The sequence below is a fragment of the Ursus maritimus genome, unplaced genomic scaffold, assembly GCF_017311325.1.
Source record: "Ursus maritimus isolate PB19 unplaced genomic scaffold, ASM1731132v1 scaffold_13, whole genome shotgun sequence".
NCBI classification, from domain to species: Eukaryota; Metazoa; Chordata; class Mammalia; order Carnivora; family Ursidae; genus Ursus; species Ursus maritimus.
In genome coordinates this window covers 36,492,839-36,518,630 of record NW_024423675.1, presented here as the reverse complement: position 1 = coordinate 36,518,630, position 25,792 = coordinate 36,492,839, and the positions used below count along the sequence as shown (strand labels likewise).

At 40.1% G+C, this 25,792-nt stretch overlaps 1 long non-coding RNA gene across 2 annotated transcripts; it reads right to left on the bottom strand.

The window, feature by feature from the left end:
* Positions 1–1,384: 1,384 nt before the first annotated feature.
* LOC121102279 lies at positions 1,385–25,792 on the bottom strand. 2 transcript variants are annotated; one of them, XR_005834374.1, is made up of 4 exons: positions 25,539–25,792; positions 20,159–20,253; positions 10,662–10,977; positions 1,385–2,281 (listed from the first exon to the last, which is right to left on the bottom strand). It is a non-coding gene; the product is annotated as an uncharacterized LOC121102279 (long non-coding RNA). The 2 variants fall into 2 exon arrangements; XR_005834373.1 differs by lacking the exon at positions 10,662–10,977.

Sequence of the window (25,792 nt, the reverse complement as noted above, 5' to 3'; positions counted from 1 at the left end):
TCCCAACTAAATTTAATTCTTTGTATCAAGGAGATTTGATTCCCAACGAAAGGGCTTTATAATTTAGATCTGTTGATATCCAGGGAACATGAATTCCTTGTGGCGGGGTTCCAGAATACTTCCACAAAGGACATGGCATGGGAAGGCCTGAAGGAGGCAGAGCCTGGTTATAGAGCCCCGGAAAGTAGGAGGAATTAGAAGTGACAGCAAAGCGAAGGGCCACCAGTCTCAGGAGCTTCTGCTAAATTCCTTTCCTGGCTCTTAGTCTTTACAGGACTAACCTGTATAACTGGAACGGGAGGTCAGGCTGGAGGGCTCTCTATAAAGGGAAAGGAAGTGAAAATAGGCAGCTGAAACTAAGGGAAACTGAAGGGAACCCATGAAAAAAAAAGCTATTTTTTTTTAATTTGCTCTTCTTCCTGCTTCTGTTCTTGCTAAGACCCAACTCTCACCTCACACATGTCTTAATGTATGTCCTCCCTGTAAAGGTCAAGTTAATGATTCCTTTGGAGTCTTCCAGCACAATAGATAACATCTAAGGAGTTACCAGGCCAGGTCCTAAGGTATATTTTCCAAGACCACTGACTTACCAAGACCCTTGGCTCCAGGGCATAAGACACTTATGAAGGACACCTGAGTACTTGTCCTCATTCGACCGGCTCCTGGATGCCTGAGAGGACACGTACTCAAGACCACTATGCCTGAGAGGACATGTACTCCAGACCACTGTCTTCCATAAAAACCCCAGGCCCCAAGCAAAGATGAGACTCATTTCTTCTTTTCCTTTCTGAGTCTCCCAGATGCTCTGACCGTATCTGCTCCCCCTATATCTCCAATAAACTCTGCTCTCACTTCCTGCTGGCCTGTGTTTCATTTCTACCCTTAGCATAGCCAAGGACTCTCTTGGCTGGTCCTGTGGGACACCTCTGTGTCCTGGGACTTGGTCTGTCTGCATCAGAGCCAAATTTTGAGAAAGAGAATTACACTGGATGTGAATGTTAATTTTTGTTCTAAAATTGTCTAATTTCTGTTCTTTCATCTTAAGAGAGTCCTTAAGGTTAGCCATTATATTTCTTTTTAATTTAGCTTTTCCATAAGTATCAGTAAGACAATTATTTAGGTAAGAACACTCTTAAGAAGTTTTTTTGTGTGTCAAATCATTTCTGTTTAAAATATTTTTTTTAATTTTTTTATTTAAATTCAATTTAGTTAACATATAGTGTATTATTAGTTTCAGGGGTAGAATTTAGTAATTCATCAGTTGAATAAACACCCAGTGCTCATTACATCAAGTGCCCTCCTTAATACCCATCACCCAGTTACCCTATCCCCCCACACACCTCCCCTCCAACAACTCTCAGTTTGTTTCCAATTGTTAAGAGTCTCTCATAGTTTGCCTAAAAAGTTTTTTTTCAATCTAGAAGTTTCTCCAAAGGTTCCATCATCTGACCATTGATGACTAGGATCTATTAATCTAAATACGGACTCAAACCAATAAGCCTTTTTGTGGGTTAACCATGGATGTAAGAGGTATCCCAAAGGAGAATGCAAGCGATGCAGCCTCTCAAGATCCAGACAGGTCGCTCCCAGAGTCAGCCTAAGAAAGCACAGGCACTAGTTATAAGGGGCCCGCTTTTACACAGCTTTTCCAAACGCAGAGAATCACATGGGCTTCTGCCCCCCCCCCCGACCTTGTTTTTATTTCCTAAGTTTGGATTCACAGTCTATTCAGCTGCTCCTCAGATGAATATGATCCTTCAACAGGTAAAGACCAGAGAGGATGTTCTCCCTGGTCATAAAGCAGACAATAGAAAAGGGTGACCAACCGTGGGAAGGAAAAGAACCAATAGAAAACAAGAATACTTATTACCAAATCTTTACAAGAGTCACTATACCCAAGAACTAGTTGACCAACTGTGGGAAGAAAAAGAACCAATAGAAAACAAGAATACTTATTACCAAATCTTTACAAGAGTCACTATACCCAAGAACTAGTTCCACAAATATTTTCTCCTGCTTAGATTATCTACAACTAGAAAAGAAAAGAAAAGAAAAGAAAAAAACAACTCTCACTTCCACTGGCTCCTGCAGGCAGAGATGCTGGAGACTGACACGGTAAGAATTCTTACCTTCTGCCAGCTTTTTGTCGGAGGTCCCAGGTTCTCCTGGCTGCAGCGCCCCAGAGCCAGTAGTGTTCAGCCAGTGAAAATCCCATCCAGGTTGCCAAAACTGTAGAGGCAGAAAAGCTTTTCCTTCTTCATTTCTAGGTTCCTTGGCTAGTCTAATAATTGCATTGATATTAGACAGATGAACAGAAGAAAAACAAACAAAAGTTTAGTAACACATATACATGGGAGACACCCAGAAAATCTAAGTTCTGAAATGGCCAAAGGCATCACCTAAAGCCGTCTTCAGCTAAAGACAAAACAAGATACTGGGGGTGGAGAGTCAGCTATGAGAGGTTACCCAGAAAAGCTCAGTAAACAAGGGAAAGGTTGTTATGCACATCTAAGGCATTACCTTCTCCACTGATACGAGCTCTAAAGATTGAGTTATCCGCCTTTACCTGATACAGCAAGGGAGACACCCTTACAAATAGAGCTTTTTCCTTAAACATGTAAGAGTCTCTTACAAAAAGGTAATTTCTATTTGGTTTTCAGAGTTTCTAAGTTTGCAGTTTCTTAAAAAACAATCAGCCTAAAATAATCCTTATACCAAAGAGACATATTTTGGGGTGGCAAACAGTACTCCCTTATAGTGGCTATAATGGATAAATTCCAAACTCTCAGTGGTTTATCACAATAAAAGTTTATTTTTCATTCTCACCATGGTCTCATACAGGAGTTGTTGGTTGGGTAGCTCTCCTCCAACCAATGACTCAGGGACCTGGGTTCCCTTTTTATAATAGCCTCACCACCTTCAACATACAGCTCTGAGATCCCTTTGAGGGGTTCTTTAAACCAACCACCTGAAAGTCGAAAACTGTATGGAGGATGACAACAGGAAGGAATTTATGGGCTAAGCCTAAGAGTGTACACAATTTTTCCACTCACAGTCTATGGCCATGTCAAACAAGTGAGGTTGAGAAATATTTTGTCATGTGTTAGATAGAAAAAGAAATGTAATTGGTATTCTGCAGCAAGGTCTGCACAAAAGTAGGGCAATTTCACAGGGGCATTAATTCTTCTACTAAGTTTTCAGAAACATGGTCTGCTTTCTAGGTGGACAATGCATTGTGAAGAGCATCCCAGGCAGAAACAATACAAGGAAACATGTACTAGTACAGGGTATGGGAGGAAGAGTAGGTTGTATGGTGTGACTGGAGTATGAGATCCAAGGGTAGCAGGACATGAAACTGGGCAGTCCTTTAGTTCATCTCCACAAAACTTACCAAACATTATAATATGTTTTATATACTTTCAGGAGTTGAAATGAGGAAAAACATAAAGAACAGGTCTCATCCTCAAAAAGCCTCCAGTTCAGTGATATCACAAAGTAGAGAACTGTGATTAAGAAAAAAGATAGACTCCAGGGGCGCCTGGGTGGTGCAGTCATTAAGCATCTGCCTTCGGCTCAGGGGGTGATCCCAGAGTCCTGAGATCGAGCCCCACATCAGGCTCCTCTGCTGGGAGCCTGCTTCTTCCTCTCCCACTCCCCCTGCCTGTGTTCCCTCTCTCGCTGGCTGTCTCTCTCTGTCAAATAAATAAATAAAATCTTTACCAAAAAAAAAAAAAAGAAAGAAAAGAAAAAGAAAAAAGATAGACTCCAGACAAACTTAAGAGAAGAATCAATAGGACTTTGTGTCTGACTGGTTAAGAGGTGGCAAGAAAGGGGAGCAGAATTGACTGGTGGTGAATAAGAAATATAAAATAACTTCCAGACTTCTAATTTGGGAGACTGAGTAACTAGGAGAGAGACTATAGGAATAGAAATATGTTTGAGGATGGATAGAATCAATGAATGAAATTAATTTAAAACTTTTAGAGCTCCAGGGGCTTATGGGACATTCACAGCAAGACCAGCAAGCCTTCAAAATTACATACATGAGCACCATATATACTAAAACTGGAACAGTACAAAGAAGAATAGCATGGCCCCTGAAATGTTGTTCTTCGGTCTCAGCTGGCTAGAACCAGGCTCCACCAGTCGTTTCTCCCTATGCTCCATTTGCTGCATCTCCTACTTGAACTACTTTTCGTTTGGTCAATAAACACTTTTTATTGTATAATAATAATTTTAAAAAAAAACCTCCCATAAAACCTCATGTAGCTATCAGTCCATTAGATGAAAGATTTTTAAAGATTTTATTTATTTATTTTTGCGAGAGAGACAGAGAGATAGTGAGAGAGAGAGAGAGAGAGAGAGAGTAAGCCCGAGTGGGGGGAAGGGGCAGAGGGAGAAGCAGACTCCCCGCTGAGCAGGGAGCCCAATTCAGGACTGGGTCCCAGGACCTTGGGATCGTGACCTGAGCTGATGGTGGAAGCTTAACCAGCTGAGCCACCCAGGCGCCTTAGATGAAAGATTTTTAAAAAGAAAAGAAAGGACTTGCTTACTTCCTCTGCGCATTGCAGATTCCTGCCCACTCGTAAGAATGAAACTACTTTCATTATTGTATGCCATTAGCGAGTTTCTAGTTGGCAAAACTGGTAGATTCTTTTCATTCTGCCTACCAGATGTCTTTGGGAATATGACACTGGCCATCCCTCTCTAATTAACACTATCTACCACTTGGAGTGTGATGATAATGCTCTTTTCTGGTGTTCTAGCTAACCGACTAACCTACTAACTTCTTACTAACTGGTTAGATGTTCTTACTAACTGCTCAGTTTCTTGGATGACTCTTCTGCCTCTACATACTTCCATAATTGGCCCCTTTTCCTTCTTCATCCATGGGGCAATCTCATCTACATCTCTCTCCCCAACTATCAGTTTCATCAAGGGTCTCGCTCACATGCCTCCAGAAAGGAGGTGGCCCAAAGGAATGGGGAATATATGCATATGCATACCCTGAGTGAACAGTTGGATGCATGACCAGAAAGGGCAGCTACTCCTCAGTTCCTTTGGATATTTACCATATGCAAATGCCAAGCACTAATGCCCAGATCATCTGATTTATTAAGAAGAGCCACCCAGTCTTTTTTTAATGTAGTATAATATTAAATAGTAGCCTGTTTATTTATTTAATGTAGGATGAGAATGTAGGGGCCCAGGCCATGCTGTCCCAAGAAAGGCCAGTTTAACATAAAGATTTTATTTATTTATTTACTTTAGAGAAGGAGTGGGGAGGAGTACAGGGAGAGGGAGAGAATTTTAAGCAGGCTCCATGCCCAGCCCAGAGCCCTACTTGGGGCTCAATTTCACAACCCTGAGATCATGACCTGAGCTGAAATCAAGAGTCAGACACTTAACCAACTGAGCCACACAGGCATCCCATACATATGACTATTAAATTTTATTTTTCCTGTTAATCTGTCTCATGTCAATTTGACTCTAAATCCAGCTAGAAGGGCAGAAGAAGGTCTTCCTCCCCAACAATATTAAATGATAGCCCATTCATTTGTTAAAACCTGCTTAGGAGGGGGTGAAAATGAGTTCCTCAAGGTTGCTAATTTGGCATCACTGGCATAAACAAGTGACTCCTGAATTAATATCAACTGTCCTGACCTCTGTCCTTAGGTCCAGGATCAGGGCTCTAGCTATAAACTGGATATTTCCATTTTGTTATCACATAGACACCTCAAATTCAAGATACTCAGCACTGAGGTGTGTGGAATGTGGCAAGTATAATTTCTATTTTCTTCCCAAAATATGCTTTAGGATGACCTTCAAAGCTTTTATATCCATCACCTTCATTTGTATGTCAATGATAAGGTTAAGCTAAAAGCCAAACCCTGAATGACTTATATGCAATTAGGCCATTTTAGTGTGTTGAATGATCTATTTATAACAACAGTAATAGTAGATATAATGCAAACAATAGTAGGCAGTATCTACTATTTTTATTAATGTATTAGACATTGTGTTAAGAGTTTTACATGAATTAACTTAAAGAACCCTCACAACAACTGTAGGAGAAAAGTACTCTCATTATCTCCATTTCGTAAGTGACAAAACATAGATTCAAATAAGTTCCCAAAGTCATCTTGGTAGTAAATAGATGGTTTCAGTATCCAAATCCAGACACAATGGATCCAAAAGCCTTGTAAGCACTACGTGCTACCGCCATTCCAACCTGTACCAGATTGTGGTGGTGGAAGCTGAGGTTCAAAACCATTTCAATGAGGCATCTATCATCAACAGTAAACTCTTTTTCCAGAATGGTTCTGTGAAATCATGACCTTTGGGTCAAGGGAGATTAGTTACTCTCCATCTGTGGGAACATCACCAACTATGGTGTGTCCAGCATCATTCCCTCCTTTTTGGGTCTTGGAACCTCTCCTTTCCTCCTGAGGACTGCCTGTCTCCCATTCTGGAGTTCGGGGTTGAGCACCTCATCAAAGAGCCACACCTATCCTTTCACACCACAGGATTGGCAATGTGTATTTGTCTGCTAGGGCTGCCATGACAAAGTACCAAAGACTGAGTGGCTTGAATAATAGAAATTTATTTTCTCATAGTTCTGAAGGCTGGAAGTCTGAGATCCATGTATTAGTAGGGTTGGTTTCTTTTGAGGCCTCCCTCCTAGGGTTGCAGATGGCCTTCTCCCTGTGTCTTCACACGGTCTTCCCCTCTGTCCATGTCTGGGTCTAAATTTCCTCTTTTGGTAAGAATGTCGGTCATTTTGGATTAGAGCCCACCCTAATGACTTTATTTTAACTTAATTACCTCCCTAAAGAAACTATTTCAAGAAGTACAGTTCTATCCTGAGGGACTAGGACTTAGAACTTCACCATATGAATTTTACTGTAAGCAATGCTAGCCCGTCAGTATAGCTGATGCCCCTAAAGACAGAGGCTGGTCCTGGGGTATACTTTTCAAGCAAGTTTAAGCTTTGCCTTTTTGAGGACTGATAAGAATGTAGAAAAAGAAAGGTCTTCTCTGATATTCCTAATTCCAAGGATGATACAGATTTGGAAGCTTCTCCATAAGCTATAAAGTTTCTCTTTGCAGCCATGTAGAGAAAACCAATAAGGATCAACATAAGAAAGACAGACACAAGAGATGGAAAGAAGAGAAAATTCTGATGATGTCACTGGACCACAAATATCCAGCCATGCCTAAACCTAGGAAGCCCCCATACTTTTTACTTGAGGCCATATGTTTTTGTTTTATTAAACTAGGTTGAATTAGAATTCTGTCACTTTCAATTGAAAGAGGCCTAACAAACAGACCTTGGAAAAAATGGTACCTTTGGCAGAGTAAGTTACAAAGAATGACTAATGTCATATTGGCGTAAACATAAATCAGTCATAGGTTACCAAACAGTCAATTGTCAATGCCCTTAAGGTGTGTTGTTTATAGTGTGTCGCAGATCAAGTGATCACTACCCTTCAGAATATTTTCCTAGATGGAATTTCCTGGGGAAGGTGGGAGAGTGGCAAATTACTGATGTTAACTGGGGAACAACTTAAATTCCTCAACCAACTTTTTTTACTGGACTCCACCAACATACTCACTTTAATACATAGAACAAAAGAGCATGAACAAAAAATTCACAGAGAAACATTTCTCAACCTCTTGTAACATGAATGTAAAACAATTTGTCATTTTTCAGCTATGAAATTTGTAAAAATTTTTAACAATCCTAGTGCTGATTATGAAGTATTTCTAGCTGTCTTCCTAGTAGGAAGTCCATGGTAGATTTGCCTTACCTGGGCAAATTGTGGTTGGCTTCACCCATTAGTTATGGCTAACGGGGTTGTGAGCATAAGTGATGAATGTTTCGCTTCTAGGCCAAAACGTTTAACTGCTGATGCAAAACTCTCCAGAGTCTAGCGGGTGGGATTCCAGGAAGGATGGCAGAGCGGAGTGCCCATTCAGCCCACAGAAGGTATATAGTTTGAGCAAGATATAAACCTAAGTAGTAAATCACTGGAGTTTTGGGGTTGCTTATTACCTGGATAACATAACTTATCCTGACTGAAATGAAATGTAAAAAGTGATAATAGCCAATTTGGCAAGGTATGTTAAAATTGCACACTTTGTATGCTGTTACGGGCAGGCGAAACTGGGTAAACTTTTTGGTGTAAACTTTGGCAGGGTGTCCTCAGAGATTACTAAATTATTCATTTTTCTCCTGGTACTCTAACCTAATATAAAAAGGAAACAGAGAAGAAGGGTTAGCCCTTATAACAAAAGTTTTGTTTTCCAGGAAGTTCAAAGCCAAATTTGTTTTAATAAATTTTCAGTGCACTGTAAGTTAAAAGCACCACCCTGAGTTCAACCAAGAGTTAGGGTTCTCCAGAGAGACAGAACCAATAGGATACATATAGATATTTATTTAGGAATTTATCACAGGAGATTTATTACAGGAATTGGCTCATGTGGTTTTGGAGATGGAGAGGTCCCACAGTCTGCCATCTGAAAGTGGCAGAACCAGGAAAGCTGGTGGTATAATTCTATCCAAGTTCAAAGGCCTGACAGGCTTGAGGTTGAGGGTATAAGACCAGGTCTGGGTCCAAAGGCCTGAGAGCCAGGAGCACTGATGTCTGAGCGCAGGAGCAAATGGATGTGTCGGATGTGTCCGCTCTGTGCATTCACTCTTTTCCCACCTCTCTGTTTCTCTTCGGGACTCAACTGACTGAATGATGCTCACCCGCCTTGGTTAGGGGTATCTTCTTTATTCAAGTCTACGGATTCAAATGTTAATCTCTTCGTGAGCTCTGAGACACACCCAGACCTGAGACATACCCAGAAAGAATGTTTTACCAGCCTTCTGGGCGTGTCTTGGCCCAGTGAGGTTGACACATAAACCTAACCACCCCAGGCCACTTGATCCTGAACTCAGGCTTTACCTCTCTCTGACTGCTGTCATTTACACTTCTTGTGCTTCGGTTTCCTCATCTTAAAAATGGGACTTCTGGGACACCTGGGTGGCTCAGTCTGTTAAGTATCTGACTTCAGCTGAGATCATCATCCCAGGATCCTGGGATCCAGTACCACATGGGGCTCCTTGCTCAGTGGGGAGCCTGATTTCCCTCTCCCTCTGCCTGCCTGTGCTCACTCTCTCAAATAAGTAAATAAAATCTTAAAAATAAATGGGGCTTCCAGTATTACCAAAATGAATTGGGTAGTATAAACACTTAGCAAATGTTAGCTATCAATATGATCATTATATAAGATCCTATACTCTGTTCCCCACCTTGTCCAAGTCTATATTCTGTGTCCTAATTTATATATTCATACTACTGATGCTTTATTTATGCATATTAGTATTTTATTGCAAACTTACTTTAGTTCTATTCAGTCATTTATGGAGTAAAGTAGAATGTTACTGAGGGTATTGTCAAATAATATCTCTCCTCCATGTATACGATTGGAATTAAATAATCTCAAAATACCACTTTTATATCCAGCAAATGTGATTGCAGACTACAGGCAGAGTGAACCTAAGACTGTATCACTGAAATGAACAAACTGAAGAGATGGATAGAGACTGGAGGAATTACCCTGGCACAGGACAGATCTCTAACATTTAACAGCTTTTATTCACTTATTTCATTATTCTCAAACAGATCAGCCAGAAATGGCAACCCCCTTGCCAAAGGACCAAAATCTATGTGAAAAATCTTACTCCTCTGTTCTTAAGGACCCTCCCTAATAGCAACCATAGCTCATTTGTGCATTCTTCTATGAACACTAACGGATAGTTTACTTTATACCCAAGAAGGTCTACAACAGGTCAGATTCACTGAATAAATTAGCTCCAAATCACACCATACCCTACACACTTCTTACGTTATCTCCTATTTCAAGTTCTTTCCAGCCCAATTGTTCAACATGGATCTTTAGAAGTTCTGCAGTAAAACTAAATGACAACACAAAGATGCTGCAATGGAATGCTGCAAAAGGAATATACGCATTGAGATCTACCTCTCTTATGAAGTACCCTGGAAGAAACTAAAATAAAAAAATTAAATTTCTTTACAAGTGGGGTCCAAAGAGTTAAAGTATGAAATCCAATTATCTTCCCCTTGTGAGTTAATTTTTTAAAGAAATAAAAGTCCGTACCTATATTTCTCTACAATTACTGTTGTGTCTCCGCAGAAACATCTTACTCAGACACTAGGATGGGTTGTAAGTTCTTCAGCAGCTGTAGCCTGGGATTTCTTATTACTGAAATACACGTGGTCTCTCACTCACATTGATAAATTCGGAGTTAACAGATGATTGCACAAGATAATCAAGGCGTGCACCCTTTAACGGTCTCACCTGTTTCTTAAATTGGTCTCTTTTCTCCTCTATTTTATGTAGGGCTCTTATCATTTGCAGGCTTTCAGTGACTAATTTCTGCCCCATTTTTATGATCTCTCAATTTCTCTCTCCAGGCCTTGCCATTTGATTTTCCACCATCCTTTTTAGATCTCCGGAGTAAGCACAGGAAGCCATTAAGTTCTTTATGTTCAAAATCATCCATAGTTTACCTTCACCATCCTACAGTGGATAATCTCCCCAAAATAATAACAAACCCTGCCCTGAATGTAATCTTCTGCCTGGCTTACCTTTCATATGGTTCAATTTGTCGGTCTCCCCTTATGGTCCCAATTTTCTCACTTTTTGAGCATATTCCCTCAGGATGCAGGATTCTTCATGGGCACTATTCTCCAGTAATAGTTTTGTCAACTCTGAACTCATTCAGCAATTCTTTGAAGAGTTTATGCTGCTCACCCCCTCTCAAATCTATTCAGATTTTCTGTAATCACTTGTAAATCACTGCCCCATCTTCAAGGGGTGGTTCACCACTCTGTCCTCCTATATGTATCACTGAAGTGATTGATAGGTAAGTAAATAGATCCCAAGACCATTCCCGCCTGGCAGCTGTGAAGTAAGACAAAAGACATTAGTCATGCAGGCCAGTTCCAAATCTGCTTTAATTTCCAGTTGTTCCCATTTCCTTCATCAGAGGTCTAATCCAAACCAAGCCAGGATCCTCATCACATTTCAAAGGAAGTGAAAAGTTTCAAACTTTACCAATTTGAGCCTTGGGGCATTTAATTAGATTAACAGATGATATGCAATATGATGGAAAATACATCAAATAAAAATGGGGCTGGAAATTATGGGAGTTTTGTGTTGTGTTTTTTATTTGATTCAGTTAGGGGCAGTCTTTATTTGCAAGACCCAAAGCCTTTAGACTTCAAGCATAATAAAAAGAGACTGGGATTTACCATATAGTTTGAATTAAAATCTTTTTCAGAGGTAAATATAGTAAATTGCCTCAATTTATTGAAATCAGGTGGTAGGTTCATTATGTAGGTATCTACATGTTTTTGAATATTTGAAATATTTCATGATAAAAATATGAAGGTGTTTTTTTTTTTAATTCCAAACTTGGGCCCAGCAAAGCACCAAGATGTTAGGTTTTAAGATGCTAAAGGTACCCTTTTCTCTCTCCAATTCAGAAAAAGTTGAGTATACACAGAGAAATCAGATGAAGATTATGACATCATCTTTGTCATTTGTGAAACAGCTTGGAGAATGTTGCTTTTGATCTTGAGCCAAATGCCTTGCTAAACCTGGTCCCTGCCCCCAACACGGTAGAGGCCTGCAGAGGCAGAGCCCCTCCACAGCACAGAGGATAGATCTAAGCACACCCTCTCTGTAGGCAGGCAGATCTGAAAATACCGGCACAAGCTACTAAAGTGAGTGGAAAGGGACATGAGAGTTTCCTTAGGTACTTAAAATAGTCGATTTCTTGATCTGCAGTGATTTCATGAGTATATAAATATGTAAACATCTGTCAGGTTATACACTTAAGAGTTCTGTATTCTCCACATGTAATAGTCCACTAGGGCTGCCATAACAAAAATTCAAGAGATGGGGGTGGCTTAAGCAATTGAGAATTATTTTCTTACAGTTCTAGAGGCTGGAAGTCCAAAGTCAAGGTTCTCCTGAGGCCTGTCTCCTTGGCTTGCAGAGGGCTGACTTCTCCATTGTCCTCACATGGCCTTTTCTCTGATCTCTTGATCTTCTTATAAAGAGACTAGTCCTATTGGAATAACGTCCCTCCTTTGTGACCTCATTTAACCTTAATTACCTTTTTAAAGGCCCTATCTCCAAATACAGTCACATTGGGGGTTAAGTCTTCAACATACTAATTTGAGGGAAGGGGTACGCATTTCAGTCCATTGCACCATATATGGTATATTTCAAAAACAAAGTTTAAATTAAAAATAAATAAAAGAAGCAAATGTTCATAAAATGAGAACACTAATAAACACAGAGACTGAATTCACTGTATGAGTTTAAGATGTCCTGTTCTTTCTGAGAAAATATTGATAGGGAAAAGAGTACAAGAGAACTGGAAGCCTATGGAAGAAAAGGTAGCAGAGGGACCAAAGCAGGTTGGGAGGGATCTGGAAGCAAAGATTAGTTTTTCCTCCTTACAGGTAGAAATTAGTTTCGGAGAGACTAAGCTGCCTTGTCCTAGAACCCGCTGGGTGGTGTCCACTTTGTGATGAGAGGGAGGGAAAACAAAGGGGGAATGGGGCTCGCCCTAGGGGAGGCAGCTGGGGGACAGCAGCAAGAAGGAGATAAGAGAGAGACCAACCAAGAATGGGGGAGGAGAGGAGAGAGGGAGGAAGGAAAGGGAGAGAGGTGGATAGGGAGAGGGGTGAATAAATATAATTCCACAAGAGACCAAGATAAGGCTTCATGTTTAAGTAAATGAATTGTGGAGGCTGACCGCCTTGGTTTCTGTCCCAGCTTAGTTACTTAAGTGCTATGTGACCATGGGGAAGTCACGAAATTTCTCCGAGCCTCAGTTTCTTAATCCATCAAATGAAGATTACTACCTACCTCATATGATAATCTGTAGACTCGAATGAGGTAACGCGTATGGCTTGGCACATGTGTAAGCAAGTACTCTGTAAACGTCTACTGTTAAAGACTTCCATCTGGGATCCAAGGTACAAACGGGAATGAGGACCTCCCTGCCTCCGAAGACCTAGCGAACACGCACGGCTTGGAAACAGTCTGATCCCGTGTACACTCCCATGCTCGCTTCTCCTGCTGGGCCTAGATTTGTATAATTACAGCCGAACATAGCAAGCCTAGACAGATGGCTCTGCTTAGCTGTGCTGAGGCGGCTGGGAAGTGCACGGTAGTTCTCATGTGATTTTATTTAAGCCTGCTATCTCCCCGCAGAGACCTAATTTCCCATCTAGGAAATAATGATATCCCGCCTTCTCATGATAAGGCTAAGTAAGAAGTCTGCAGTCCTCAAATGCGATTTTTCTACATGGGTTATCTTGCTTGCTTTTTTTCATTGAAACAGCCAAAGAAAATCCAGCAAAGACCATTTTATTCCCCTCCGCTGTGCTACAGACTGATAGATCACACGAACCCCTGAGGGGGGAGCCTTTCTGAAATCTGAGAGTGCCGGTGTTTTGCTTATTTTCTATGTGGGTGCTTTTTTCCTTGCCAATGCATATCTCCAGAGACCACAAGACCGTGCGGTAACTGGGAGCTGAAAAACCACAGGTTATGTTTACTGCGTGTGTTTATTAAAAGGTGTTAACAGCTAATTGCATAGCATCGCCCACTTAAACCTATCTCACACGGTATTATTACCTTGCGTCTGAGGAATGTCTCCTTGGCATAGATTTTTAATAGCTTCCATGAAGAATATGGTCCTGTAGGAGATGCCAGATTTGTGGCTTCATCCCCTGCAATTCAGATGGCAGACAGGATGTGGTTCAGCAGTTATGGGGGATGCAGTGAGTCAGCTATGGAGACAAATGTTTCCATGGTGACCTTCCCCATTCATTCAGTGCGAGGCCTCCGTATACCCATGAGGATTAATGACATGGCATTAACACTGATAATCATAATGAAGAGAGCTGTCTGAGAGTGGGGCAACCCAACCCTGACATTTGTGAGGAAACAGGACGGAGGAATTTAGCCAATGTGTAGAGGAAGAAAATATTGAACTACAGGGAAAGGAAATCCATTTCTTTTCTCCTTTATAGAATAGTTTTCCTGCCAGCATAGACTCTGCTGCTGACAGACTTCTATAGTCTCCCCTCTGGGAATTCTCTTAGTATCACAATAAAATAGGGGTGAAAATAAATAACCCAAGAAGTGATTCACTAAAAGTCAATGGAACCAAGATGAGAGAATACGGAAGGGATGCACGCTAAAACTCTACTCAATTACCATGTTTTATTTGTTCAGTCGTTTGTTTAAATACTTTTAAATGTTTCTTAGGAAATCCTTTTAGGAAAAGTCTTTTGACTAGGAGACTTCTCTTTTTCTACAGCTTCATGGCACCACTTTTGTTCCTTTCAGGGGAAAAACATTCTTTTCATATTGTGCTAATAGAGCAACGTGTTATTTCGGTTACAGAGATGTAGGGCATTATACAGACTGATAACGTGAAACATTAGGAGCCTACACTCCAGCTCAGATGCCAGCCTGGGTAAAATTATAGACAGAAAGATTACGTTTTCCCAGCGCAGGATGCAGATACTCCCAGGCTCTCAGAGGACCGGGCTTTGTGATTTAGTTAGAGGTTTGCATGGTTATCTCTGTTATTAAATTTCAAGATTCCATAGAGCAGAAACTTGATCTTGTTCATGTTTGGCATTGCCAGCTCCACTCCCAAAACACACACACACAGACAAATAAACACAGGCACACACACACACTAATCTAGCCTCCTTCTTTACACACCACACACCACATGACCACATTTCTGTTAAATAAATGGATTTGATCAGCCACATAAAACCTCAGATGAAGCAATGAAGTACTTTGTATATGAAGTTCAAGAAATCCATAAAGTCAAATTACGATGGTTTTGAAAACTATGTAGCACTGTTTTGCTTCCTTAAATGTTTAGACAAGTGCATTTGACACAAATACAATAACGCCTAAAAGGCAGTAAATGAAAACATGTGTGAAAAAAACCAAGGGGCTCTCAGGGCAGCCCAAATTATTCAGATTGATTATATGATGTCTGCAGCATGCTGATGCCCGGACCTACCGTGGCATTTATTAATCCATCAAATATTTATTGAGCACCTACTTTAATAGCTATTTCCTCTGTGCCAAGCACTATCCTAAGTGCTTTTTGCATATGAACTTATTTAATCTTCCCTAAAAGGTAAACACTCTTACTAAAATACCTATTTTTCAGGCAAGTACACCGAAGTACAAATAATTTAAGTAACTTGCCTGAATTCGCACAGACAGCAGGGGTGGAGTCATCAATGGAACCAGGCAGCCTGGCTCCAGATCAAGCTCTCAACCGCTGCTCAAGACTGCCGACCTTTGGGCTAGAAACTGGGAATAAAAAATAATCAAGAGGTACGTACATTTTCTGTGTTTTCATAAAGCTTAGCATCTGGAAGGAGAGATATGCTGAAAAGAACCAGTTCAATCTGCAGCAGCAAGTACTGTAAGAGGCAAGGAAGAGCTCTAGGGGCAGGGCATAGGGAGTAGGAGGCTTGTCATTATGAGGAAAAGATAAAGAGAGTAGATGAGGTGAGTGCCATTTTCCTGATGACCTTGTTCCCGATGGTCTTTGGTGATGAGGTATGAATGGCTCAGCCAGAGCGTTGTCAGATTCAGGAGAGAACCTTTCCAAGTAGTTCCTAAGATCAGCTGATGAAATGTGCAAGACATACTCTAGTCTATGTGCCACAGAAAGAAAGCATCTGATGGACAGGGACTGTCACACCAGGTAGGATCTGTCGACAGAGACTGTTGGAAGGGACAGTATCTCCATGAAGCCGGAAGTGTAGGTACAGACATTCTAGAGAACAGCATAGTCAACAAAGGATACGGATACATTTTGCTAGGGTTAAAGAGAATGCCATAGATATGAGACACCAAGGAGCCCAAGCATCTGCTAAAGTCCCTCTAAAAGTCAGTCTAACTCTTGACAATTTATTACACATTTTTGCTCATCATCATAAGAGTAATACATACTGAGGGCTTTGTATGCACCAACCTCTATGATAAGAGTAGGGGAGAAGTATTATTATTGTTACCCTGATTCAAGTTATAGTAGAGTTAGGATATAAGCCTAGTTTATTCCAAAGCTACATCTTATAGTAACTATGGTTTGTCTCCCAAATTCTTGTTGTTACTGGCAAATGAGATGAAACTAATACCAGTTCACAAGTAGGAACCAGTGACTAACTGGATCTGAACGGAGGGCTTGATTGTACAACCCCCCGAAGTAATTTGTCGCTTAATGCCACTGATACCCCTGTGTAAAGGGTGATAGTCAAATCTATGGGGACACATTGAAAAAAAAATTGCAAGATTTCTCACTTCGTTTTTATGAATTTCAATTACTGGTTGGTTAGTTTCTTTCATACAACTGTTAATTACAACAGGATATCCAGGGGCAGGGCAACATGGAGGTCAAGAGAAGCACTAAAATTGGGGAGAAACATATCTTAAAGGTAACCCATTTCCTTAAATGGGTTAACAAAGAAGAATCAGGAGAACAGAAATAAATACGGGAAGTCACAGCAAGTCAGGAGGACCCGGCCAACAGCTTTCGGATGATCAGCAGAAATGAAAGGGGAAAAGCAAGATGTGTTGACCAATGAGCAGGCTATCAGGAGAATCAAAGAAATGTAGACAGTGGGGAAGAGACCAGGCAGGACTTATCTGACATGAAGCCAGGACTGGACCCTGGGCTGAGTAGCCTGCTCCCCACCTCTGCTTCTTTCGTTCCCTCTCCCCCTGCAGCTACGGCATAGGATGAGAGCAAGAAGCACGAACCAGGAGTCAATCTGGGGGTGGGGGCACTAGGTGAGCCTACTGAGTTAGTTTAAATGGTTAATAGAGGCACCAAGGTGGTCCTTGCATGTTTCTTATGAGTCCCCTCAAGTGGCTGATGTCTTTTAAGACTAAAATACTTTTATTTTTAAGAAAGTGTTGAAAAATCATTCTTAAAGTCTTCTGGCTCGCTTGGGAGTCACGAACGTTAATGCTACCCAGGACTTTCCTCCTGCGGCTTTGCAATTGCAGTGTAACTCACTTTCTGCATGCTGTTCTGACCATCACTACTTTCCCGCTCTTCAAACAGACCAAAAGGTGGCATCTTTGGGGATCATGTCAAGTACATATTGCCCCTGACATCCATATTTAAAGGCAAACCATACATGCCCTGAATTGTACCTTTATATGTGATTATAGTTACTTTACAGCATATCAGCTTGTCCCTCCTGCCTCAAAGCTAGGATTGCTAAATATTGGGGAAAGGGATTCTAACATTCTTTATAAAATAGGGCAATGCTTGGATAAATATATGTTTAACATCTAGGCACATTACCTAACTCTACCATTCCTTTTTTAAAATATAGGTTCAACATAAGATTGTTTCACTCAAATAACATACTCACCCCTTTGAATACCTATACCTGAAAGCGTTTCAAGAAGAGTCCTCAAAACTAACCAGTTCACTAATATTGTGGACTAGAAAATAACTTCCTTATTTTAATAATGGGAAGCATTTTTATGACCTGTAGTACCCTGGGTGGTACTTTTGGGAATTATGAAACAAGAATTTCCTTCCCTGTTTGCAAACCTCTAGCTCTAAGTTATTGCCCTTCGTCTTGGTGCTCCTGGCTGGCTTATTAAGGATTTGATGTATTGTCTTTTGTCCTTTTGGCTCCTGTCACTGTCTTTACTTCCCTGTTCTTTTTCTGGTATCTACTTGGTTCTGGAGTCTCTTTTTGGTCACTTTTTCTCTTTTGTACAAAATGTTGTCTTGTCTTTTCAGCATTTCAAAAGGCCTCCCCAGTGACTTGAATTTGAAGAAAGCTGCAGGGTCGTAGCTCAGTGGAAAGCTTAGAATGACAGCGAAATCCCTAAACAGGGACTACTCTTTCTGAATAGGGAAACCTAAAAATAAAAGCTGTCTGCAGCTGGGACTGTGTGCCAAGACAACTATCACTGAAATGCAGAGGAAATCGAAAACGTAAATAAAAAATAACCTTGCTAGAAAGGACTAAGGTGTTAAATTGGTGCCAAGGTAGAGACCCGGGAAAGGCCGACTTCCCAGTAAGTGGTTTATCGCCCACAGATAGTTTAATGTGGTGGAAGTTTGACTCATCCAAGAAATGTCATCCCCAAGAAGGAAATGCAGGGAAACAGCAAAGAGGCTCTAAGTCAGTCTAACTTCTCCAAAACTGAAGGGCTCCACCGTTCCCTATGCACCTCCCTCGGCTTTTCTTACTTCCACACAAGCAGCTTGGAGCATTTATTGTTGGTTTTTCCACCAGCTCTTGCTTCCTTTGAATGGCAATTCTTTTAAACAGTCAGTCCCAATGCCGAGTGTCCTCCTCCCGACTCTGTTCTTCCTTGGACTCCAATTTCACTTCTTTCCAGTTTGGGGCTCCTTTCATCCCACCCTAACTGACATTTCAATGCATTATGCCCTCCCGTTTTTCAACCCCTCCCTCTGAATCGCGTCTGTCATTCTTGCATAGTTTCACTTCCTTTTCTCCCGACTTTGGACCACCCGCTGCCTTATCCCCTGTTTGTACCCATTGGGCAAATCCCAAATCTAAATTTAGTACCTACACCCAGGCTGTGATGACATTGGAGGAGAAATAAGCATAGGTGCGGCTAATGCTGAGGCCACTAACGGTGTACCCTTGTCTCTGCAGCTGGGCCATCCATATGCTTGGCAAGCTCGTGTGGCAATCCCCCTTTCAGCTCCCCCAACTATAAGCCACCAGTGTTGTCCAGATCTTCACCAAGTTTTACAATCCTCTTTCTTCTAGATGTGCTATTATTTTATTAGCATGTGCTCTTATGTGAAGCAAAGTGGGACTCTGCCGCACACAGGACCACGGAATCATTTCTACCCACCTGGGCCGTCATGCTGTTTCTACCGCGTAGTCGATCGCCTCCTCTGGCTTTCCCTCAGATGGTAGCACCATCCTTCCTCATTTAGCGAGAAAAAACCATCTCTCAAAACTAAGTTCTCCTCTAGCTACGTTCCGTGTTTTCTCCTTTCATGGTTAAGAAAACTTCACTTCAGGGGCGCCTGGGTGGCACAGCGGTTAAGTGTCTGCCTTCGGCTCAGGGCGTGATCCCGGCGTTATGGGGTCGAGCCCCACATCAGGCTCCTCCGCTATGAGCCTGCTTCTTCCTCTCCCACTCCCCCTGCTGTGTTCCCTCTCTCGCTGGCTGTCTCTATCTCTGTCGAATAAATAAATAAAATCTTTAAAAAAAAAAAAAAGAAAAGAAAACTTCACTTCACTTACCATCTTCGTTTACTCATTCACTTCTCATTCATTTTAAATATAATTCTCTAACATCATCTTTCAAAGAATACGTGTGCCTATTTTAAAAGACTTACGTGGTACCCCTGAAACTAATGTCACACTGTGTGTCAACTCTACTTCGATTAAAAAGTAATTAATTAATTAAACCTTTAGAAAGATTAAAAAATAAACGTTAAAAATTTTTCAAGATTTAAAAAATAATACCATAAAAATAAAAAATAAATAAAAAAGACTTCCACTAAAGAATAGTAATTTCCAGATACGCCTCTGGCCACCTCCCAGTTTAGCTACTCCTGGGCCCCTCTTTTAACACTTCAGGCCAACTGAACACTGCCATTCTCTTCATCAACGGATATTTTGTCATTTCTCATGTTGATAGCAGAGATTCTCCAGTGTCTGACAGAGAGGACACACTTTCTGAATTCTTGTGTATCTGAAAAACCTTGCTCTTCTACCCTCATACTTGACTAATAGTGGTCTGGTTATTGAATTCTGTGTTGAACAGCAATTTCCCTCAGATTTTAAAGGCACTACTCCAGTATCTCTAGCATCCAGGGCGACTACTGAGAAGTTCAATGTTATTCATTCCACCTCGGAACACTCAAGTGAGGCATCGTCTACACCCACAGGTTTCTGTTTCCTCCTCCCCCGCCCAGAGGGTAAATACCAAACCTTCCTTTTGGCCCCAAGCAAGACCTGCATATTCTGCTGCCTTTGTTCTCTTAACATTTAAATGCACTTACTTGTTTCCATGGCTTCTATAAGCACTTCTTAATCATAGAACACCTCCCTTTCCTCTTCTTACTCCGTGTTGCTAGCACAGTGTCAGCACTGGATGCTGTTGAATGAACAAATGACTCACTGAACACATGAGGGAAGGATTATAAGAGTTTGTGCATTTTAAGTTGAGGTGGGCAATTTTAAGGTGGTAAATCTGTTCAAAAGGAAGTGATATCTTAAACCGAGAAAGTTAAACTGAGATGAAAATGTAAAGATTATATCGTAAAGAAACATCTAAGAATTAGCAAAAAGATCCCATCAAGATTTCTAAATATAAATTGGATCGCTGTGTACACATTTTTCCCTGTTTTCTGGGGAAACCTAGATTGTCATGCAATCTATAGCTGATTGGCACAGGGCGCTCACCGACCTCTGACCAAGCAGGAGAGGCCAGCGTGAGAGGGTCTTCTCTGGACAAATAAAATGCAAATGCAAACATGTTTGATCATTTCGGAGTAATGGATTTAAAATTCTAAAAAATATAAGTCCAAGGCAGAAAAAAAAAAAACAGTCTTTTAAAAATCAGTGTTTTAATGATGAACAGTTTTGGTCAATTAAAGTTTAGACTAATTGCTATGGTGATTTTGGAAAAGAATGAAGTTAATGAGTTCCTGAATGTCAACTGCAATTTTTGAGTACTTTTAATTTGCAATCTCTTTATTTAATGGAGAAAGCATTGAAGACTCACTCTGAATGTATTCAAACTGCATTTTAGATTTTACAGCTGTACTTTAGCATAGGAATTTTATTTTACTATAATATCCACTCGTTTTTAGAAGTCAAGTCTTAGAAAGTCTCCTTTAGGAGTCTCAAATCATGCACTCTCAGATTCCAAAAATAACTTTGCTCCACGTTATACAGGATAAGAATCTGGCCTGATAGACGAATCCTCTGATCTAGAGGAAAACAGTTGACAGATTGCTTGACCTACCAAATCATTCAGATAACTCTGCTAGGAGCAATGGCCCTGCCATTTTTTTTAAATATGAATTTTTGATTCATATCAATTCTCACTGAAGGAAACTTTGAGGAAAATGCCTAAGGATTTTTGAATTCACTCTAGTTTAAATGTCTTATTTCAAGTAGAAAGCAATCCCGTCTCTTTCCTACTTTTGCAGAGGCAAGTGGGGGAAGGAAGAAGAGTGACAATTTGTCTTCTCCTTCCTGCTTTAGATATTAATTGCAATAAATGTAAAACTACAGCCCAGCCACCTACACATTTCAATCTTCTTCAGCCTAGACACCTACCTGCAGGTCAATAGCTAGGAATCCTCACAAACTATGTGCATACATAAATAATTGGTGCCTTTCCTCACACTTTAGAATTTTGCTTTTCATTTCCTAGTATTGATGTCTGCAGAGAAAGGAGTGAAATGACAGTACAAAGTCCAAGGCACCAATCACGTGAGCCCAATCACACACGGGAAAGAAGTAATGAGCTGATTTTTCTCGTTTTTTTCTGCCTGCATTTTCCCCTCTTGATTTTTTAGCACCAAGGTAATATTTGAAATATCAGGGGGAAAAATGCACCAAAATAAAAACATGAAAAGCCAAAAAAAGGCATCAAATCAAAGGGTGACTTTCTGCGTCTGCATTTTAGATTCACGCTGCCAATTATTTCAGGCCCAGGAAACACAGAGATGCAAGGTTTATCTACTCTACAAATGCATTATTTTCCCCTTCGTTGTCAAGGTGGCAGACAGCCCTCAAACAAGCACAAAAATATGTATTTGCAATGTTTTTATATTCCATTAATGGTTTACTACTCTCACAATCTCTAAATCGAACTACTATAGAAAAATACCTGCCCTATGGTTCCTCTCTCTCTCTGTACCTTGCAATTGAAAGGCTCTACCAAGAAATGCCACTAGTTCTGAGGCTTTTAGTTGATGTACATCAGACTGATTTAAGAGCTTTGACCTTTTCCTGACTAACTCGGGGCACTGATCTTTGAGGTAAACTTTACTCAAGATAAACAACATACACAAATGAGAGGTTCGAAACAATTACTCGAGCGCTAGAGGGCATTACATTTAACAAGTAATATGTAGGTAATGGTCCCTGTTATCTACCGATCTATTATGATAAATTACATCTAATTGTCCGTGTTTTTACAATGGACATTCGTGTACTCTTTCCTCTATCAGTATTTGAGGCAAACAAACCAGTTTTAAGAGAGAGATGGCACCCCTCTCTAGTAGTGATTGGTTCAGAACAATGGAACGTTCAGTGACACCTCTGAAATGGTCTTAGACTCTTTCCACACAATAGCTCTGTAGATGATGTGTGTTCACAATCTCTTCCTGTAAACATTTAAATAATTTTTAAAAATAACATCATGGTGTCTAAATGATAATTTTACATTTTAGAAACAGAAGGACCTTCAGATTTTGCAGACAAATATCTTCTTTTGACATAAGAGAAAGAAGGACCTGAGCAATGAAATGATCCACCCAAGGTCAAACCTGGAGTCAGTGAACAAGTCAGACCCAGCAAACAAAGACTTCCCATTCAGCACATAGTCATCAATGCTCCATCACATTGAGATGTCAGAATGTTGTTGTTGTCTTTCAAATCTTATTTTCTCCCTAAGAGTTTACATGTATTTATTTATTCTTAAAATTTACTTATTTATTTTTAAGCAACCTAGACACCCAACGTGGGGCTTGAACCCACGAACCCAAGATCAAGAGTTGCACGCTCTTCTGACTGAGCCGGCCAGGCGTCCCTCCAGCAGTTTATATTTATTAAAGCATCCTTTCATGGGTTCTGTCCTCACCAATTCTCTAAAATATAAGCTTTTATTTTCAAAATTCAAGGTTTTGGGTTTGGTTTTTTTTTTTTTTATTAAAATAAGGACTTTCTGCAGAAGACTTAAAGGTTTTATACATTATGAAAGAATAACTTAGAATTTGGAAACTGGCTTTAGAACTGTAGGAATGGCAGTGTGTGTGTCCCCTGAAAATCCATTTGGCATTCAAGATGTTTATTCACCAAGAGTTTAAGGGTACTTCATTATACAATGCCAAAAGTTTACATGCATGATTGACATTTGTGTCTAGGTTTTTTTCTCCTTTCCTTTTTTAAAGCCCAGTTGGTATTTGGTGACAAGTAGAAGACTACAAACTCAGTGAGGAAAAAAATCTTTCAAAAATAAGGAAGTTAGTGACTTGATGTTTCCTCAGAGGTTTTTTAGACTATTTAAAGAAGAAGTCACAAATTTGTATTTTTGGGAACTGACTCTGGCCCATTGACCTGACTTATGTAATTGTGTTTGATTTACTTTTTAAATGTGAATATCTTTGTAAATACTGTTAGTTTTATTTTGGAAAAGAGTATTTTCGGGGCGCCTGGGTGGCTCAGTCAGTTAAGTGTCTGCCTTCAGCTCAGGTCTTGATCCCAGGGTCCTTGGGATTGAGTCAATATCTGGCTTCCTGCTCAGCAGGGAGCCTGCTTTCCCCTCTCCCTCTGCAGCTCCCCCTGCTTGTGCTCCCTCTCTCTCTCTCTCTGTCAAATAAATAAATAAAGTCTTTAAAAAAAAAGAAAAGAAAAGAAAAGAGTATTCTGTTGGTGATATTGGACCCTATGTCTAATGATTTATTAGACTCTAAGCAAAATATTAATGAAAGTTATTGAGACGACTGCAGGGGACTTTTTCATTGTACAAAGTATAAAATAGGATATTTTAAGATATATTTATAGATGCAAATGCCTCAATACTTACTGTGCATCACTAGTGAGAATAAAGACTACAGATTTAAGAGATCAAACCATAGGAGATCAACAAAGCCATCAAAATTTCCCCAATAAACAAATGTATTAATGGATCATCCTGTATAACCTAATTTAATTGTTATTCTCTTGTCATAAAATAAGAAGTGAATTACACAGATACACACACACAGGCCTGGTGTTCTGTATTGAAACATACGTGTAAGGGACTTCCACACTGAGTGATCATCAGTCCTGCCCTTATACAGACTGTACCCAGCTGTGGCTCGTGGCTCTGTGATGGAAGCTGCTCTCCATGGGGTACAGCTTTGTTTGTAGACCTCTGTTCTAACAGTTCTAATGATGCTTTTCATCATAATCGCAAAGCATTTAATTGACAGCGCAATTTAGGCAACAGAGTCTAGATCAAGACAGATTGAAACCTAAGACAGTTAATACTGATCTAGAAAACATAGAGGATATGCAAACAACAAAATCATAAGCAATGAGTAATTACAAAGATAAAGTTTAGCAGTTTCACTGTATTTCTGTTCGGGATAAGTACATTTTGGACAACCCACCTTTGATTGCTAAATGCTATAAAGGGCCATCAGGTGCTATTATTGCCTCCCTGAGCTCTTATTACTCCGAAACTCATGTTTCCCTGGCACTGCATCACTGGATAGGGGGGTAAGACAGGGTGGGGCATATACGGAAAAATAAATAAATCCAAAGAGTCACTTTCATACAACAACATTTAAGTCAGCACATAACATATACACAGCTAATTACCAAAGAACTTTCATCCTTCATACAATAACAAATGACTATAATTGAGAAGCGTTTTTTTACGTTCCTTAAAGACTTGATTAAAAATATAAGAATAAAAATCTTTTGGAATAGGGTAAATAGCATTAAGAAATATATATTCAAGGAAATAATAACAGTAATAATGATGGTAATAACAGCCTTTGCTATTAAATCTTCCTAATGTTATGTTAAACTCCTAATATTCTTTAAATGCCTTTTGGCTCTTATCAACAAACCTTTATTCCAAAAAGATAAGAAAAATTTGAGCATTTTCAGGTATTTGCATATTACAACGATAACTGGTTATCAGAAAGATGAAACTAAGGAGAAATGCAATGTTTTTGGAATGTTTTCTAATATAGACTAATATAGTTTAGTACCTAAAAGCTGCTATTTTAGATTCAAACAACATAGATCAATATAAAAAGTGGTAAATAATGTTAAGGCTGTTACCCTCTGATGGTGACAACTTTAAATTCAGTTTTGTGTGCCTTAACAAGGAAACAAAATAATTATGATTATAAAACAAAAAATTTGCCCTGAAATAAGGATTGCAACATGTCTAAGTTGGTAAGTTTTCTTCAAATTACACTCAGTTCTGCTTTAATGCAACATCTGTGTTTCTAAAAATCTCCACACTGTGGAAAAGAATGCAATTGGGGCATGATACTCAAAAAATTTGTCAAAAAAAAATTTTTTTTTGTCACGTAGAACATTTTATAAAAAAGGAAAGAGAAGAACCTAGTAAAAATGGTAGCACAGTTTTACACTTGTTAAATAGATAAGAAATACATATATACTACAATAAATATGGCACTTTACCTAGAAAACGCCCCGAGGTTGGTTTGTGGAAGGGCTGCGGCTTGTGAGTTACTGTGAGGTGTTGGAAGGAAGGTCTTCTGAATCAGTGGGAAGTTGCGACACCAGATGTGGATTGGGGGGGGCTACTGACTGCGTGCACATTTTGCGTGTTCGATGAGGCTCAGCTGAGCTGTGTGCTGTTCCTTATGTTAAGGTTGAAAACAAAATGGCCTGTCATTTTACCAGCAAAAACGGGTTTACTGGGGAAGAGCAGT